This window comes from Pan paniscus, chromosome 6 (genome assembly GCF_029289425.2).
Source record: "Pan paniscus chromosome 6, NHGRI_mPanPan1-v2.0_pri, whole genome shotgun sequence".
Lineage (NCBI taxonomy): Eukaryota > Metazoa > Chordata > Mammalia > Primates > Hominidae > Pan > Pan paniscus.
In genome coordinates this window covers 14,415,099-14,428,680 of record NC_073255.2, presented here as the reverse complement: position 1 = coordinate 14,428,680, position 13,582 = coordinate 14,415,099, and the positions used below count along the sequence as shown (strand labels likewise).

The following is a 13,582-nucleotide window of genomic DNA, read 5'->3' as shown; positions in this document are numbered from 1 at the left end:
GACCCCAGTTAAGCAATTTGTTAGAATACATCACATCAGAAGGCACATGATATCACCTTGATTTAATAGTGGTTACGTCAGTATTGACCAATTAGTTACAAGCCATATTTCTGAGAACCTGTAGACAAGAGTGACAGATTTTATTCTGATGAAATTCAGAAGCAGAGACCAAAGTCCTTCTTTTCCACATTTGTTCTCCCTGGGTTTTCATCAAGAACACAACAGTACACAAGAAGTCAAGGCAGGACTGAAAAGCAGATAAATTTCTCCAGAATCTAGTGATGCTTTGATTGTAGCCCTTTGGAAGGCAGGGGGACCTAAAATTGACTTTAAATAATCTGCAATAGGCAGTGAATTGACATTAGCTAAAGGTACAGCATAGCACACAACAAGATCTACTCTGGATGAACTTGCAGAAGTAAGGCCTTCACATTTAATACCTTATAAAAAGGGGTTATTATTTACTGAAAATAAATATTATCCACCAGCATCTGTTCAGTTCTTTCCAGCATAGAATACCAAAAATCTGAGATGCACAAAGAAACAAAACAATGGAACTCCCAATAAAGTAAAACATTGAACATCAAGATTTAAAATAACTGTTAGGATTAGTTAATGTATACATGAGGAAAAGATGGACTTAATGTGGAAAAGATAGAGAATTTCATCAGAGAAACTAAAATCCTAAAAAAAGAACTGAATGAAAACTTTAGTACTGAATCATATCATATCTAAAATAATAAATAGATTACATGGATATATCAACAGACTAGATAAAGAAGAAAAAAAACAAAAGATTACTAAAATTTATCGAATCTGAACACAGAGAAAAAATATTAAACTCAGCAGAACTTCAGAGACCTATGGTGAAATATTAAATATTCTAATGTACATGTATTTAGAATTCTAGAAGGAGATTTTTTGATGTGTATTATACCAACTTTATCAATTTTGTAAAATTATACAAAAGAACTCACTATCACGAGAACAACACCAGGGAAACTGCCCCCATAATTCAATCCCCTCCCTCAAGGTCTCTCCTTCAACATCTGGGGATTACAATTCAAGATGAGATTTGGGTGGGGACACAAAGCCTAACCATATGATTCTGCCCCTGGTCCCTCCAAAATCTCATGTATTTTAGTATTTCAAAACCAATTGTGCCTTCCCACCAGTCCCCCAAAGTCTTAGCTCACTTCGGCATTAACTCAAAAGTCCACAGTCCAATGTCTCATCTGAGACAAGGCAAGTCACTTCTGTCTATGAGCCTGTAAAATCCAAAGCAAGATAGTATTAAAAAATCAAGTTAGTTACTTCCGAGATACAATGGGGGTACAGGCATTGGGTAAATATTTCCATTCCAAATAAGATAAATTGGCCAAAACAAAGGGGCTACAGGTCCCATGCATGTCTGAAATCCAGTAGGGACAGTCATTACATCTTAAAGCTGATAAATAATCTCTTTTGACTCTAAGTCTCACTTCCAGGTCACACTGATGCAAGAGGTGAGCTCTCCATGGTCTTGCACAGCCCCACCCCTGTGGCTTTGCAGGGTACAGCTCCTCTCCTGGTTGCTTCCATGGGCTAGCATTGAGTGTCTGTGACTTTTCCAGGTGCACCATGCAAGCTGTCAGTGTGTGGATCTACCATTCTGGGGTCTGAAGGACAGTGACTCTCTTCTCATAGCTCCACTAGGCAATGTCCCCATGGAGACTCTTTGTGGGGGCTCCGAACCCACAATTCCCTTCCTCCTAAATCTCAATTGTTTTCGGTGTATCTGCAGGCCCAACACCACATGTAAGCTGCCACAGGGCTGGGGCTTGGACCTTCTGAAGCAACAGTCTGAGCTGTACCTTGGCCCCTTCTAACCACTGCTGGAGCTAGAGCAGCTGGGATACAGGGCATTAAATCCCAAGGCTGCACAGTATAGACTGGTCCTGGACTCAGCCCGTAAAACCATTTTTCCATTCTAGCCCTCTGGGCATGTGATGGGAAGGGCTGCTATCAAGATCTCTGACATGCCCTAGACACATTTTCCCTATTGTTGTCTTGACAAGTGACATTATGCTCCTCATTACTTATGAAAATTTTTGCAGCATGCTTAAATTTCTCTCCAGAAAATGAGTGTTTCTTTTCTACCACATCATCAGGCTGCACATTTTTCAAACTTTTATGCTCTACTTTCCTTTTAAACATAAGTTCCAATTTCAGATCATCTCTCAAGTTCAAAGTTCCACAGATCTCTAGGGCAGGGGCAAAACGCCAGTAGTCTCTTTTCTAAAGCAGAGCAAGACTGACCTTTGCTCCGGTTCTCAAGGAGTTCCTCATATCCATCTGCAACCCCCTCAGCCTGGACTTCATTGGCCATATTACTATCAGCATTTTGGTCACAACCATTCAACAAGTTTCTAGGAAGTCCCAAACTTTCTCACATCTTCCTGTCTTCTTTTGAGCCCTCCAAACTCTTCCACCCTCTGCCCATTACCCAGATCCAAAGTTGCTTCCATATTTTTACATTTCTTTATAGCAATACCTCACTCTTGGTATCAATTTCCTGTATTATGAGGTTGTTGCAATAGTAATTGCAGTTTTTGCCATACTTTTAATTACTTTGCTGTTACTTTTAATGACAAAAACTGCAATTACTTTTGCATCAACATAAGAGTTTGATTTCACACCGCTGTAAAGAACTCCCTGAGACTGGGTAATTTATAAACCAAAAAAAAAAGAAAGAAAAAAGAGAAAAAACTTTAATTGACTCACAGTTCTGCAGGTCTGGGAGGCCTCAGGAGACTTACAATCATGGCAGAAGTCACCTCTTCACAGGGTGACAGAAGAGAGAAGAAGAGAGCAAGAGAGAAACTACCAAACACTTACAAAACCATCAGATCTCATGAGAACTCACTATCAGGAGAAACAGCTTGGGGGAAACCATCCCTATGATCTAATCACCGCCTATCAGGTCCCTCCCTCAACATCTGGGGATTACAATTCAAGATGAGATTTGAGTGGGGACACAAAGCCTAACTATATCAAACACCATGTAGTTCAGTGGTCTACAGAAATGTCATAAACCACAAGTATTTGGACTAGCAATAGACAAAATACGTAGTTGCTTTTATATTGTTGCATCAACTGTAAATCATTCTTAATAAGGAGTCAAATATATTGGTTTTCTAAAATAAAGCAAGGAATTAAAATAAAATGTACAAAAGGATGTTCTATTTTCCTAAGTCATAAAATTATAAATCAGATTTTTTAACTTAAACTTCAGAAATGAGATAGTAAAGTGATTGGCCATAGCATACACTAGAGAAGATTTGATAGGAAGGGGAACATTTGGAAAAGAGCAAAATAAATCATACTTAACAGGAGTCAGCGATGATGGGAAATATTGCTGCAGAAATTGCTCATGATGAATAATGGATAATGATCCACAGGCCATATTGACAAATCATTGCTGAAAGCATAGAAGAAAGAAAAGTTCAATGTGTGGCAGTTAGCTTTACCTTAAAGCTTTATATACATATAAACATTTAGAGAGATCTCTGGAATATAAACAATGGGGACAAAGGCAAATAGCATTTAAAACCCAAGATGGAAATCTCTAGTAAAACTCAAGGTTTGATGCAACCCTCATATCCCTATTTCTCTGAATAGTGACACCTTCCCAGAATCATCTTTGATTACAATGAATGTGCTGATTATATGTGTCTCATTATGTAAGGCCATCTATCACTGTGGTAGCTAAAGAAATTACCTGTCAAAATTTTCTGCCTGAATTTTAGTGTTCAAATTATATCCTCTATATAATACTTGAATTCCCATTCATCTAAGATTAAAATAAAAGTGGTAGATATTTCCCCTATTTTCACAATTAAAGTAAGCATAGATTCTAATTGAAGTCATGGATGACAATAGCTATCTTAATACTTTAAATCAAATGATTATTAAGTATTAATTTGGAACACAAATATAATAGTGAAAAGACTTGACATCAAAGTGAAAGAGAACTTCTAATTAGCTACTGTGTTACTCTCAAATCTTTGCCATAACTGAGTTAGAATATGTTTCTGAAACTATGAATTCCTTAGTATCCTACAGTGAGATCAGTATATTACTGGGAACAATGTAATCAATAGGGCTAATTATTTGAACTTCTCCTTTTTTAACTTTTATTTTAGATTGTGTGGTACTGCTGCAAGTTTATTATATAGATAAATTGCATGTCACGGGGATTTGATGTACAGACTATTTTGTCACCCAGGTAATTAGCATATTATCCCATGGGTAGTTTATTGATCGTCACCCTCCTCCCACCCTCCACACTCAAGTAGGCTCAAGTGTCTGTTGTTCTGTTCCTTGTGTCCATATATACTCAGTATTTAGCTCCCACTTATAAATGAGAACATACCATATTCGATTTTCTCTTCTTGTGTTAGTATGCTTAGGATAATGGCCTCCAGCTTCATCCACATTGCTGCAGAGGACATAATCTCATTCTTTTTAATAGATACTTAGTAGTCCATGGTGTATATCTATGACATTTTTTCTGCCAGTCTACCATGAATGGGCATTTAGGTTGATTTCATGTATTTGCTATTATGAATAGTGCTGTCATGAACATACATGTGCATGTGTTTTTACAGTAGAAAGATTTATATTCCTCTGAGCTCATACTCAATAATGAGTTGCTAGGTGGCATAGTAATTCTGGTTATTTAAGTATTCTCCAAACTGCTTTCCACAGTGAGGGAACTAATTTACATAACCACCAGGAGTACATAAGCATTCCCTTTACTCCACAAACTTGCCAAAAACTGCTGTTTTTTGACTTTTTAATAATAGCTATTCTAGCTGGTGTGAGGTAGTATTTCACTGGGGTTTTGATTTCCATTTCTCTAATGAGCACTGATGTTGAGCATTTTTTTCATATACTTGTTGGCTGTGTATATGTCTTCTTTTGAAAAATGTCTGTTTACGTCCTTGGTCCACTTTTTAATGGAGTTGTTTGTTTTTTGCTTGTAAATTTGTTTAACTTCCTTAGAGATTCTGGACATGAGACCTTCATTGGAAGCACAGTTTGCAAATATTTTCTCCCATTCTGAAAGTTGTCTGTTTACTCTGAAGATAGATGGTTTTGTGAAGCCGAATGTCTTTACTTTAATTGGGTCCCATTTGTCAATTTTTATTTTAGTTGCAACGGCTTTTGGCATCTTGTCATGAAATCTTTGCACAGTCTTATGTCTGGGATAGCAGTTCTTAGGTTATCTTCCAGGGTTATTATATTGTTAGGTTTTACACTTAAGTCTTTAATGCATCTTGAATTGATTTTTATATATGGTGTAATACATAAAAGGAAGGGTTTTAGTTTCAGTCTTCTGCATATGGCTAGCCAGTTATCCCAGGACCATTTTTTGAATAGGGAGTCCTTTCCCCATTGCTTGTTTGTGTCAATTTTGTCACAGATCAAATGGCTGTAGGTGTGCTGCTTTACTTATGTTCTCTCTTTTCTGATCTATTGGTCTATGTGTCTGTTTTTGTACCAGTACCACGCTGTTTTGGTTATTATAGCCTTGTAGTATAGTTTGAAGTCAGGTAATGTAATGCTTCCATATTTATTCTTTTTGCTTAGGATTGCCTTGGCTATGTGGGCTCCTTTTAGTTTCACACAAATTTTAAAATAGTTTTTTTCTAATTCTGTGAAGAATGTCACTTGTAGTTTGATAGGTATAACACTGAATCTGTAAATTGCTTTGGACGACATGGCCATTTTAACAATATTGATCTTCCAATCCATGAGCATGGCATGTTTTCTCATTTCCTTGTGTCATCTTTGATTTCTTTTAGCAGTGTTTTGTAATTCTTATTGTAGAGATCTTTCACCACCTAGGTTAACTGTATTTCTAGGTATGTTATATTTTTGGCTACTGTGAATAGGATTTTGTTTGTGATTTTGCTCTCAGCTTAGATGTTGTTGGTGTATAGGAATGCTACTGATTTTTGTACATGGATTGTGTACACTGAAATTTTGCTAAAGTTGTTTATGAGATCAAGGAGTTTCTGGATACAGATTATTGGGTTTTTGAGGTATAGAATTACTCATATGTGGGAAATGAACAATGAGAATACATGGACACAGAGTGGGGAACATCACACACTGGGGCCTGTCTGGGGGCGGGGGGCTAGGGGAGGGATAGCATTAGGAGAAATACCTAATGTAGATGATGGGTTGATGGGTGTAGCAAACCACCATGGCACATGTATACCTATGTAACAAGCCTGTACATTCTGCACATGTACCCAAGAACTTAAAGTAATATAAAAAAAGAATTATATCATCTACAAAAATGAATAGTTTGACATTCTCTTTGAGGGTTTTTTGTATTTCTGTCGCGTCAGTGACAATATCCCTTTTATCATTTCTAACTGTGTTTATTTGGTTCTTCTCTCTTTCTTCTTTATTAGTCTAGCTAGCAGTCAACTTATCTTATTGAGTCTTTCAATAAGCCAATTGCTGGATTGGTTGATCTTTTGTGTGCTTTTCTATCTTTGATCAATTTTTGATCTTTTGTATGTTTTTTTGTTTCTCAATTACTTCTGTTTAGCTCTAATTTTAGTGATTTCTTACCTTCTGCTAGCTTTGGGATTGGTTTGCTTTTGTTTCTCTAGTTTCTTGTTGTAATGTTAGGTTGTTAATATATGATCTTTCCAACTTTTTGATGTAGGCATTTAGTGCTGTAAACTTTCCTCTTAACACTTATTTAGCTGTGTCCCAGAGATTATGGTATGTTGGGTCTTTGTTCTCATTAGTTTCAAAAAATTTCTAGATTTCTGCTTTAATGTAATTATTTATCCAGATGTTATTCAGGAGCAGGTCGTTTCATTTCCATATAATTTTATGGTTTTGAGCAATTTTCTTAGCACTGATTTGTGTTCTTACTGCACTGTGGTCTGAGAGAGTGGTTGGTATGATTTCAGGTTTTTTTTGTAATTTGATGAGGATCATTTTATGCCCGATTGTGTGGTCAATTTTAGAGTATGTGTCATGTGCACATGCAAAGAATATATACACTGATTTTTTGGGGGGTGTAGAGTTCTGTAGATGTCTATTACATCCATTTGTTCAACTGTTGAGTTTAGGTCCCAAATATCTGCTGTTTTTCTGTCTTGATAATCTGTATAATTCTGTCAGTGTGTTGAATTCTATCATTATTATTCTGTGCTTATCTAAGTCTCATCATAAGTCTCTAAGGACTTCATGAATCTGGGTACTCCTGTGTTGAGTGCATATATACTTAGGATAGTTAGGTCTTCTTGTTGAATTGAGGCTTTTCCCATTATTGAATGTCCTTCTTTGTTTTGATCTTTGTTGTTTTAAAGTCTATTTTGTATAAAATTAATACCAAATCCTGCTTTCCATTCTTTTCTGCCTACTTGGTAAATTTTTCTCCACCTTCTTACTTTGAGCCTATGGGTGTCATTGCACGTGACATGGGTCTCTTGAAGATAGCATACAATTGATTCTTGCTTCTTTATCCAGCTTGCTACTCTGTGCCTTTTAACTATGGCATTTACCTCATTTACATTCAAGATTAGTATTGATATGTGCAGATTTTATCCTGTCATTGTGTTGTTAGCTGTTTATTATTCTGACTAGTTTGCGTGGGTGCTTTATAGTGTCTCCATTCTATGTACTTAAGTGTGTTTTTGTACTAGCCAGCAACAGTCGTTCCTTTCCATATATCACACTCTCTTCAGGACTTTTTATAAAGTAGTTCTGGTGGCAAAAAGTTCCTTTAGCATTTGGTTTTCTGAAAATAATTTTATTTCTCCTTTGTTTATGAAGCTTAGTTTGACTGGATATGAAATTTTTGGATGGAAATTATTTTCTTTTATAATGCTGAATGTAAGCCCCCTATCTCTTCTGGTTTCTGGGTTTCTACTGGAAGATTTGCTATCAGCCTGTTATACTTCCCTTTGTAGGTAACCTGCCTCTCCTCTCTAACTGCCTTTAACATTTTTTTCTTTCATTTTGACATTGGAGATTCTGACAACTATGTGTCTTGGGGATGATCTTCTTGTTAGTGTTTCACAGGGGTTTTTTTTTTTTTTTTTTTTTGCATTTCCTGAATTTGAATGTTGGTCACTCAAGATAAATTTTCATGGATGATAAACTGAAATATGTTTTCAAAGTTGCTTGCTTTCTCTGTCTCTCTTTCAGGGATGACAATGTGTCATAGATTTAGTCCCTTTACACAATCCTATATTTCTTGGAGGTTTTGTTCAATCTTCTTTAAATTTTTTCTTTATTTTTGCTAGACTGAGTTATTTTGGAGACCCATTCTTTGAGCTCTGAGATGCTTTCTTCAGTTTGTTCGATCCTGCTGTTAATATTTGTGATTGTACTCTGAAATTCTTGAAGTGAGTTTTTGACTTCTATAAGGTCAGTTTGGTTCTTACCTAAAATGGAAATTTTTTTCTTTTAACTTCTGTATTATTTTACTGTATACCTTAGAATTCTTGGATTGGGTTTCAACTTTTTCCTGAAGCTTGATGTTCTTCATTTTCTATCAATATTCTGAATCCTATTTCTATCATTTCAGCCATTTTAGCCTGGTTCCGAGCTATTGCTGGGAAACTAGTGCAGTGACTTGGATATAAGAAGAAACTCTGGATTTTTGAGATGTCAGAGTTCTTTAGCTGGTTTTTTATCACTTAGATTTAAATGAATGATTTGACTTTGCTGTAATCCAATTATTTTATGGTTAAGAATTAGCCAACAAGTTCCTGCATTTGTTGTTACAGAAGATTAGTTATTTCTAGGTCGAAAAGCTGTGGATCATAACCACAGTTTATTGATGCTTTTGTTCAATTTCTTTGTAAAAGTGATCTGAGTAAGACTCTTTGCCACTTCCAACTGATGATAGGAATTGGATGAATTTCACAGTTTTCACCTTACAGTGTTATGGAATCACATATTAATCTCCACACCAATAAACAAATAAAAAACTGAACTATTACATTATCAAATGAGCAAATTACCTCAGTGGGCTGTCTTAGGAGCTGGAATACTAAATTTTGTTGTCACTTGCAGTCATAAAGTTAATTGGCATAACCATTTAATTATATGAATTGAAGCAATACAGATATCAATCATCCTAAAATTAATCTATAAATTTAACACAATTGCAATCAAAATTCCAAGAGAATTTTGGTCCTGCTAAACTAATACTAAAACTTATATATAAAATAAAGTGCTTAAAATAGGTAAACAGATTTTAAATGAGAGCACAGAGAACTTACGTTACTTGATTTTAATTATAAATATAGATCAGAAGTCCAAAATCTATAGCCTGTTATCTAAATCCTACTGTGATTTCTTTTTGTACAGCTTAAGAGCTAACAATGGTTTTACATTTTAAATAATTATAAAAACAAAGGAGAATATGAAACAGAGATCATATGTGGCTCACAAAACATAAAATATTTATTATGTGGCCCTTTATATAAAAAGTTTGCTGGCTCTTCATGTATGGTAGCAGTAATTGCAAGAGTGTGGTAATGACAGAGGACAAATAAGTAAATCAAAGGAACAAAATAAATGTCAAAAAATCAAGCTATACATATATAGTCACATTATCATTGACAATGTTATTTTGGTAACTCAGTGGAGCCAGGCATTTTTTTTCAAAAATGTTTCTTTAGTATCTAGATATCATATTTTAAACAAGGTCCATATCTCCTATCATCTGGTAAAATTCAGACTGACCTCATGTCACCCCATGGTTGAAAGCAAGTATGAAAAGGACTAAAAGAAGGTCATTGTGGCTGGAGAGGAGGGAAATGATATGAGAAGAGCATGTAGAGAAGAGAAAGGGAACAAAGCATGCACAGCTATTTTCAGCTATTTTGGACAGAATATTTAGGGAAAGCTTCTATTGATAAAGTGGCATTTGAGCAGAAGCCAGAAAGACTCGAGAGGGTCAAGAGAAAGACTAAGAAAAGAGCAAAGGCCATGAAGTTGACTAAAGTTTGTTGTGTTTTAGGGAACAAAAAGAATGATCAAAGGCGAAGAGTGGAGAAAAATTTAGAAAAGAATTAGTTCATGAATAGGCTGGCAAGTAATAGTAAGAACTTCAGATTTTATTTTAATGTGATTGCAAGCCAGTAGAAGGTATTGAGCAGAGGAATACACAGTTTGATCTACATTTAAAAAACTGAATTTCTTAACTATTCAGATACTAGACTGAATGGGGAACAACAGTAAAAACAAAACTAGTTAGAGGACAATTGTTATTTCCAGGTGTGAAATGGCAGGGACAGAGTACAAAGTACTTTAGTAATTACTTATTTAATTTAACAAACATCACAATTCTCTCTCTAAAATAGGTTGCCCAATTATTTATACTTTTCAGATGAGAAATTAAGGTTCTTCAAGGTCATGGAACTAGAAAATTACAGAGTTCGTATCAATAAATACCAACTTCCTATAAATAAACCCACCTTTCTATCTGATGAACATATGAACAAGACAAATATAAGGTAGTTTGTAGTTTCAACAGGGTAATTTCCTCAAAAATTCTAAATACAATTAAATAAAAAGTAGAAATCAGAATAAAGAGTCGGATCTCTTATTGGACCCATTTGATTTTATACCATGTAATGCATTTTTAATCTGATTTGGGAATGTATCCTGGGGAAAACAAAATAAAATAAAGTGTGTTTGAGGATATATATCTTCACATCTTCAAAATAAAACAGGTAAATAATGACAAAGTACCTAATTGTATTATGATTTTTTTAGGCAATGCTGTTCATCAGGAAGGCAAGAGAAACAGAAAGCATGTAACTTCTGCCAAGTTTGGTATTTGAATCCTTGCTGTCTGTTGAGACCACCAGTCCATCTAATAAGATGTGTTACTACAAAAAAAGAAAGCTTTGCTAATGGTATGACTGAATCAACTTTCCCTTCCCACAGCACCTGCTTTTATGATAACATTGATTTCCATGAGTCTTTTTATCAATTTCCCTTCCAAAGTCAACAATGAATATAGCAGCACCTCTTTCCCTTAAAGGAAGACAACTAAAAAAAAAAAAAAACAAAAAACAGTATTCTTCTGTTCTGTTGCTCAGAATGTTTATGTCGTGTCTTTTCTTTCAGATTCCTGAATGGATGGTACCAATCCATTATCATAAAATAAGGTGTAAGCAGAATGAATTTAATTTCATAAATTAAAAATTACATGTGTATGTGGAGGATATTATAGGGGTAATTTATTTTCATTTGATAACTAAGAAAATAGTGTATTAGGCCGGGCACGGTGGCTCACGCCTGTAATCCTAGCACTTTGGGAGACCGAGGCAGGTGAATCATGAGGTCAGGAGTTTGAGACCAGCCTGGCCAACATGGTGAAACCCCCATCTCTACTAAAAATACAAAAAATTAGCCGGGCGTGGTGGTGGGTGCCTGTAATCCCAGCTACTCGGGAGGCTAAGGCAGGAGAATCTCTTGAACCCAGGAGGCAGAGATTGCAGTGAGCCGAGATCGTGCCACTGCACTCCAACCCGGGCAACAGTGTGAGACTCCATCTCAAAAAAAAAAAAAAAAAGAAAAAAGAAAAAAGAAAATAGTGTATTAAATATGTTTTTTTTTTCATTTTCCTAATTACTTTCTATAATCTACAGTTACAGAAATTTAGAAATTAGGAAGATCCAGGCTGTGATCCATATCAGGATTTGGCATATTACATTCCTGGAGCCAAATTCAGCATGCTGCCTGTCTTTGTAAATAAAGTTTTATTATAACCCAGCAACATCCATTTATTTACACAAGGTTAAGTTGTGTGGTAATGACGGAGGTCCTATGTCCTGCAAAACAAGTCTATATAGTAGACGTCTATAAAGTGGTCTATTTCATGGACATAGTGTTTACTAATTAATCTTTGACTTTAATTTAAATGTTACTTTGTCAATCTATCTGATTTACTGGCATCTCTAACTTGTCCCTCTTTCATAGCACCACTACCAAAATTATTCTGACATTCTGTTATTAAGTACAATCTACCTGTATATTAAAATATAAGCTTATAAGGTATATCAATAAAATTATTCTGAGTAGCAAAGGATTTATCATTCCTTTATCATTCTTTGAATGTTTGTCAAACATTTAAAGCTTGTTTAAAACATGCGTTGATTTATTAAGAAATAAACGCATGACTCACCTGTATACATTTGGCATAAAGGAAACTCTGGTGAACATGAAGAATGTTGGGTCTCTTGTTTTATTAACAATAGGTAACAGGAGGACATGCTAACCAATATGTTATATATTTGAGCACAAAACAAGAAATAATATGCTTTTTTCAGTGGTAAGTGTGTTTGTATTTGTTGTTTTATAATAGTAGATTAATGCTTGTTGGTTATGTAGCATCAAAAAGGAAGACATTTCATGTTTAAATGTCTTCTGTGTAATTAAAAATCTGATGTGGTCTGATGTAATAGATCAGTTTTCCATCTATTGCTGTTGATTTAGGTTTTGGTTTTGGATCCCTTCATTTTACAAGGCAAGGCTTGGCAAAAATTTTCTTTAAAAAAAGAGCCAGGAAGTAAATAGTTTAATCTCTTGAGCCACTTACACTATCTGTATTATATTCTTTCTTACTACCTTTCACAAGTGTAAAAAAAAAAATCTTTTATCTTTCAGACTTTACAAACATAAGCCCCAAGCCAGATTTGGCCCATCGACTGTGGTTTGCCAAATTTGTTTTTTATAAGCCAGCCTTGTTCTCAGCAAATACTTTGGAGAACAGGTTGGGTGAATGTATAGAAGCAGACAACCTGGTTTGCCAGAACTGACTCTTTAGCATTCTGAGTGTTCATCTTTTGCATTACTCTTTATATTGCCATACATTTCACAGCAACACTATACCAGAGCTTCTGGAGGGAACTTCAAATAAGTGCCAACATCTGTATATACTTGACACGTGACTATCTATGTCAGATGATTTGAGGAACATTCAGGTAGCTATTCCCAATAAAATAACTTTAGAAATATATAATAGTCTGTCGATCTTTAATAAATGAATTTCATTAGTACCCAGCTTACTCCTTATGAAATGCAAAAATCTAGATGTTATAGTTGAAAAGTCTAATTTGGTTATTAATCCCTTGTCAGGTGGGTAGTTTGCAAATATTTTCTCCCATTCTGTGAATTGTCTCTTCACTTTGTTGATTTTATATACATGTACTATGTACCCACAAAAATTAATATATATATAATATAAAAATAACACATCATGATATGTTTTTACAATAGTAAAAAGTATTCCAACCTGAATCAACTTAACAAATTCAACAAGGCAAAAAGCTGAGAAAGGGTTTTGCACCATGTCGTAAAATATTACATTTGTAAAAGAACATTTGGAGCACTGGAGTGGAGATCGTTATAATTGTAGAGATGCTCTCCTAACTGACATGTTATGAGATTGGGGGCTCCTAAGAACCATGAAAAGTTAATATGGACACTCGTTATTTAAGCAGGAACATAGTCACAGGATAAGGAAGGAAGTAGGAGGAGAGAA

At 35.1% G+C, this 13,582-nt stretch overlaps 1 long non-coding RNA gene across 1 annotated transcript in view; it reads right to left on the bottom strand.

The window, feature by feature from the left end:
• Positions 1-1,277: 1,277 nt before the first annotated feature.
• LOC117980878 (uncharacterized) overlaps positions 1,278-13,582 on the bottom strand; it is a 54,947-nt gene continuing 42,642 nt past the window's right edge. The window contains exon 6 of the long non-coding RNA XR_004672357.3: positions 1,278-3,460. This is a non-coding gene — a long non-coding RNA (uncharacterized LOC117980878). The remainder of the gene's footprint in view (positions 3,461-13,582) is intronic.